The 6,759-nt window shown below is 42.6% G+C and overlaps 1 protein-coding gene across 4 annotated transcripts in view; it reads right to left on the reverse strand.

The window, feature by feature from the left end:
* Window positions 1-2,829, reverse strand: part of snphb (syntaphilin b) — a 63,419-nt gene extending 60,590 nt beyond the window's left edge. For all 4 annotated transcript variants that reach the window (XM_079676412.1, XM_079676410.1, XM_079676411.1 and 1 more), the window contains exon 1: window positions 2,692-2,829. The gene's annotated coding sequence lies outside the window, so the exon portion shown is untranslated. The remainder of the gene's footprint in view (window positions 1-2,691) is intronic.
* Window positions 2,830-6,759: the final 3,930 nt, after the last annotated feature.

Below are 6,759 nucleotides of genomic sequence, written 5' to 3' on the forward strand. Positions count from 1 at the left end.
GCGCTATTTCCGCACACACACAGAGCCGCGAGCTTGAATGACACAAGCACACTTTTATTTCCATGCAACTCTCTGATTGGTCTGGTGTCTTGCCTCTGTTGCATTCACTGAACACGGGAAATTACAGTCCTTCCGTCCTTTCTAGTGTCTTGATGAGGTTCACGTAAAGCACGGTTAATGTATTATATTATTGAGGTAGAATTGTCCGGGCCTACAGAAAAAACATTCGGGGCAGGCCAAAATATTATTTTACCAACAATGTGGAATTTATTGGCTACATATTACACAGATTATGCACAGCGGGAGCAGCAATAACCGTCACATAATAATTCAGACAGGGGAGCTCCGCACCCCCTGCCTGCCGCTAGGGTGTGCTGCAGCGCCCTCAGCACCCCCCTTCCCGCGCCCATGCCTCAAGGACATATACAACCAAGGGAAGCAGGTTCTACTTTTCTTTAAAGGGAAAAGTTGGTAATAAATATGAGAACCACTTGCCTCCATGGAGGATAAGTCAACTATCCAATTAGGCTGACTGCTATTTTTATAGATCTGATGCACCAGCCACACGTTCCTCTCCCTCACAGCTACGCAGCTATTAGCGACTGAGATTGAAGGTGAAACTGTTTGACTAATTTAATGGCTAGGATGCTTATCCTTTAGGGTTGCAGGGTTATTATACACACATGCATTTCCAAACATTTGGACTACCTATGGTGCAAATGTATTATCTTTTCAATTTACACACGGCATCTATTGCACGTCTGTCCGTCCTGGGAGAGGGATCCCTCCTCTGTTGCTCTCCCTGAGGTTTCTCCCATTTTTCCCTTTAAACTGTGGGTTTTCTCTGGAAGTTTTTCCTTGTACGATGTGAGGGTCTAAGGACAGAGGGTGTCGTATTGTCATACTGATATTCTGTACAAACTGTGAAGTCCACTGAGACAAATGTAACATTTGTGATATTGGGCTATATAAATAAACATTGATTGATTGATTGATTGCAGGGAGATGGAGCCGACCAGATGACAACGGGCGAGAGAGGGTGGGGGGGCACCTCGACAAGTCGCCAGTCAATCACAGAGCTGACACATAGAACCAGACAGCCATTCACACTCCCATCTACAAGGACTGTGGTGAAAATTAAACTACATGTCTCAGGAGGATACTGGAGCACCTGCAGGAAACACCAGCAGGCATTGGGGAGAACTTGTATAAGATGGAACATTTTTGTTTTGTTTATCCCTGCAGGAAAAGCAGCCAAATAGTTAATTTTTGTGATTAGAATGCAACCAATAGCTCATAAAGGAGGCTTATGGATGGACTGCACTCAGGAGGGAAACAACAAGCAAGAGTCTTTTGAAATTTAGCACAAATAAAGACCTGAAATTAAGTGTTGCATATCTTCCTGTGAGACCCTCACCCTCTTCAGGATCAATCAGTGTGGTTTTTATCACATGGCACAATTTAAGATTTCTCCACCATGGGCGCATTGAGCAAACACCATTCTGTGAAAACGAATGCCAAGTCACCATGGCGACGGTCACTCGACCACTTGTGTGGAATGTGAGCAGGAGGAGAGCTGCCATTGGCTAAGGGTGGAGGCGCCTGCTGCTGACAAGATGGCCATGCTGCCAAGGACAAAAGTGTTCTGTACCAAAGGACAGCACAACACGGAGCTTTGTCTCCACAGTAAAGACATAGAGTGTCCGCTCTGCTCACTCTCATATTTCACACACTGCACAGACTGTATATGGGCTCATTAATAAGTAAAAGTTCATATGCATGGTTCAAGGGGCACATTACCGGGGACAAAATAGGCTAAAACTATTTCAAAGCTACACAACATTATTAGATAGGGACTCACAACAACTGTAAAAATACTTTAAAAGAGGAATCCTTTTACATGTCAGTGTTGGGTCACTCATTTCTGTATCCATATGCATTACATCTGACAATATTTGGGCATTTTAGGGCACAGGAGAAAAAGATAAGGCCATAAGTCAGTATTAAATGTCAAAATAGGGCATGTGGCACCCAGAAATAAATGGATATAGTGTACAACAGGCTTTACTACTCAATATGAAAGTAAATCCAATCAGCACTGAGCTAACCCCACACAGCCTCCTGGGAATTGGATCAAGCTTGATGTTATTGCAGTATTCAGTCTGCAACATTTGAAAGCCTCACACAAAAGAGCTGTGCCTCTGTTTTCTGTCAGGTGGCACCTGTGTTCCGGAAAAACAGAACTGCTTCAAGGTCAAACTGCAGCACCATGGAAACCTGTCACGACTCCCTGGCTGCAAACATGGATGTCACTCTCTTTGGGTTGAGGACACAGTGATCGGTCTCTCATGCAGAGCCACAGGAAGGAGTCAGGGGCGTTACTGTTCACCATATGATTAAATGTGTACCCCGGTATGACGTTGACATCGATGCACAACATGGATGTGACGCAAACATCTGCCGGAGCGCACTGCGCAGCGTTACTCAGCTGCACCAAAATAAACACACACAGCAGAAAACAGCTGCAATCTTGCCGTATACGCCCCAAACAAACAACAAACTGCACACGTTCCTGCACACTTACTCCATTTGTGTATATTCTAGTGCGTCAAGGATATTCCAAATCGTTAACGCACCATACTCTCCGCGCCCAGCGAAACTGAAGGTTTCAATGACAAGCCCAGGTCTTACCTGTGCCCTTTTCCCCGTGGTGACGTTAGTCCTTCTGCGCTTCCATCGCCTCGCTTCTCATGGTCTCCCTGCGGTTGTTCCTCCGCTGATGGAGCGATGATGCTGGCTCACACACCCGGGAAGAAGGAGAGGTGAGGAGAGAAGAGGGGGGGGGGGGGGGGGCCGGGCCAGGGGGATGCAAGAGGTGCGCTGTATGGCTGCCGCGTGAGGGTGAGGATGGGCACAAGAACGTTTCATATGGATAGACATCTGCGTCACGTTACGTCAGATTTTTAAAAGGGGCACTACGCCTTTTTTTCTTTAAATGTATACATTGTATTAATATGGTGAACATGTGATGTCATCAATGATAAAGTGTCAGTGAGAACAGCCAGTGGAATGTCTATCTTTCCATTTGACTTGTTATTCTGGCTGCTATGTAATAGTGCATCAATCACTGCAATACAAACATTACATACAATTTCAACAGCTGTATGTGTTCACTGAGCTCTTATGCTGCTACTTATTTAAAAACATGGATGTGTATTTGTTTACTAACGTGTGCTTGTCTCTGTTTTCAGCATGTTAGCTTACACTTTATTGTTTTGCCTTTTATCTGCATTGCAACATTTTCTGATAACATTATGTAATGAGTTCATGGGAACATTTTGTTTCAGAGATAAGCACATTACAGTATAATAAAGATACTTTGAAGAAAACTAACTTTCGGTATTCCATTCATTGTTTATGGACGCACCTCCAGGCTTAATAGTCATGACATCACGATGTTATTTTTAGCCACAATTGGTCTCATACAGCACACTTATTTTAATAACTGGTGTGTACATTATTGATTTAACATTCATATTTTAAATAGAAAATAGTGTCATTTTTAAAGAACCTCCATGTAATGTGACCCAGGCTGCTTGAATTCCCTTATTTTTCATTTCCTCGCTCCTCGGTCCTCTGTATCACCGGAAGTTGATTTTTCTGCGCCATCCATAGACTGTATAAAAATGGACAGTGTCCGTGACGTCACCCATAAGATTCTGCAGTTACTGAGAAGCCTAAAGTAGGTGGATTCGGCCACTGCCGTCTCGACAGTGACGCAGGGCTGCCAACATTTGAGTTAAGCTTGGAGTGAGATTTTTTTTTTGGTGAACCGAAAAAAAGAAATGTTCATGTGTACAGTGTTACAAATATATTGAAGATGTACAAACTAGAGTTTCCCATTAATATACCGGGCGCTACAGTGGAATACACATATACACTCACAGAAATATTTAACCCTAACTTTTAAGATATATGTAAAATAATTACATGACAAAGTTCCATTAATTTTTTTTAATATTTTGAACATAAACCTACCTAATAAACTTTACATGATGCATATGCATCAGTGTAATAAAGCCTATTCATTTGAAATGCATATTCACCGGGTTTATGTATTCAGTATTAATATAATTTATTGAATTTAAATGCATATTAATCAGATTATGTATTCAGAATACATTAAGTATATTTGTTTGAATTACATAGTAATTAGGTTACCTATTCAAGATGAATAATGTGTATGTGTTTGAAATACATAACAATTAAGCTTAAATTAAATCAAAATGCATTAGATTTATGTATTTTTGTGATTAATATCCAATTAATCTTTCTATTTTCCATTCAACAATATCTCAATGATTCATACAATCAGACCACCTTGTTGATTCAACACATTTATTAACATTAAAGCAAACCTCTTCTCTTCACACAGACACAGTACTCAGCAGGTAGTGTAGCTCTTCAACCAAGTCATCTACTGCTGTAGATGGAACATGTAAAATGTTTTCTAACTTTAATAGAACAGAGGCAAGTTAGGAAGGTTAAACAAAGTGTTGACTGAGCACCTGCCGTTTCTAGCTTTCTGTGTGTTCGATATGTGTGAATCACCTGAGCAATTTGAGTTTCAGTGCTTGTACTTTGGGGGAAAGCTTGGACGATTCCAGGTCCATCAGGATCTTCTGGTAAACTTTGAATGTATTCTTCAAGCTTTTTGGATAGCTTAGATTAAGTGTGTAGATCAACCCATAAAGAATCACGCATGCATGGTTGATACTCTGGAGGTTGTGGAGAACTTCGACCCCTTCCAGGACCACACCGACATCTGCAAAGCGTCCACCAGGACCATCAGGATGATTACTCTCAGCTCGAACGGTGTAAATTACCATGGTCGTCCCTGCGACGTCTGCCTCGGCCTCACGGCATTCGATGTCCTGAAAGATGGAGGGAACAGAGAACAATGAGCTGTGTCACTCTAACCTTGACCTTTGACCACCAAATTCTAAGCAAGGACACTCTACATATGGACATGGATATCGGCATGTGCGGCCATGGTGGAAATGTCTCAGCCTAAAATGTTTTATCAACTCATACCTGGAAGATAGTTAACTGTCACACAATTTGCATGGCCACATTCACATAGCACCTGTGAATGAATACAAAGAACAATAAGTCAGTTATGTTATTAACACACAAACAACAAGCTCACCCCTGGCTGCAAAAACATCAGTTTTCAAACACATTTTTTTTTTCACACATCCAACCTTCTGCAAGATCAGACATTTTAGGCCATTTGAATTTCCTGTTATCAATGAATTTATCCTATTGACTCAAAATCGTATTTGTCAGTCGCAGTGTTTTATTTTGAAAATTGACCGGATTCTCCCGTTGTTTTATGTTTGACTTCCTGCCCGGTTTGACATGATCACTCGCGGCCATGGGCGCGGGAAGGGGGGTGCTGAGGGCGCTGCAGCACCCCCTAGCGGCAGGCAGGGGGTGCGGAGCTCCCCTGTCTGAATTATTATTTGACGGTTATTGCTGCTCCCGCTGTGCATAATCTGTGTAATATGTAGCCAATAAATTCCACATTGTTGGTAACATAATATTTTGGCCTGCCCCGAATGTTTTTTCTGTAGCCCCGGACAATTCTACCTCAATAATATAATACATTAACCGTGCTTTACGTGAACCTCATCAAGACACTAGAAAGGACGGCAGGACTGTAATTTCCCGTGTTCAGTGAATGCAACAGAGGCAAGACACCAGACCAATCAGAGAGTTGCATGGAAATAAAAGTGTGCTTGTGTCATTCAAGCTCGCGGCTCTGTGTGTGTGCGGAAATAGCGCATTTAGTGTGTGTGAGAAAGGGGGAGAGAGAGAGGGACCGGTGCCAGCAGCAGGGACCGTGTTGTTAGCATCTGGTTAGCTAGCTGCACTAACGGACATACGGAGCTGTTTGTTCCACAACAAGCTGGAGGAGAGCTCTCCTCTCAGAGGCTCAGGTGAGCTAAAGGACTCTCTGAGTGTTTAGATAGTTAACTTTAGTCTAAGTTATCTCAGTGGGTCTCAAACGGTTTGGTTAAAAATTATTCAAAAGATTATTTCCGTGGCACACCTTCATATGATCATTATAGTTATAAAAAAAATAAGAGAATAAAGGAAAAACAGTTATAAAATACTATATGGCAGTAAAACAAGAATACAGTTTGAAAGGGGAGTGATTTGTAAAATATCCATAAAGAAAAAGAACATCTGCTTACAGTTGTGTTTCATCTGGGTGTTGAGAGATGTATCCATAGATCTCTTAATGTTGCTCTCAAAGTGCACCAGATTGATGCTTTTAACTTCAATATTTAAAAAATATCTTCCCGGGGGAGCATCCCCCCGGACCCCCCTAGAGGAGGTGAGGTCCGCTCCCCACTCGTAAAAAATAGCACTTTACCCCTGCCTATATGCCGTGAGCTGATTATCGAGCCTTCATTGTAACAGTCGCGGGTTTACTGTGTGTTTGCGTGTGGGGAGTTTTTTTGTGCGTGCTCTATAGTGCCCGTAATAGTGTTCACTGGAGTCCAGCACCTCAGCACCCCCACTCAAAATACCTTCCCGCGCCTCTGCTCGCGGCTCGCGCACAAAATAGACCAGACGCCGAAACGAACAACATAATCGGTCAACATGGGCGCCAAAATGGCTCCTCTTCTCGGCGCCAAAAAAAAAAAAAAAAGGCCACTTGAACTGATGCAACGGGATTGCAAACTGAAA

This window comes from Notothenia rossii (genome assembly GCF_949606895.1).
Source record: "Notothenia rossii genome assembly, chromosome: 4".
Classification (NCBI taxonomy): domain Eukaryota; kingdom Metazoa; phylum Chordata; class Actinopteri; order Perciformes; family Nototheniidae; genus Notothenia; species Notothenia rossii.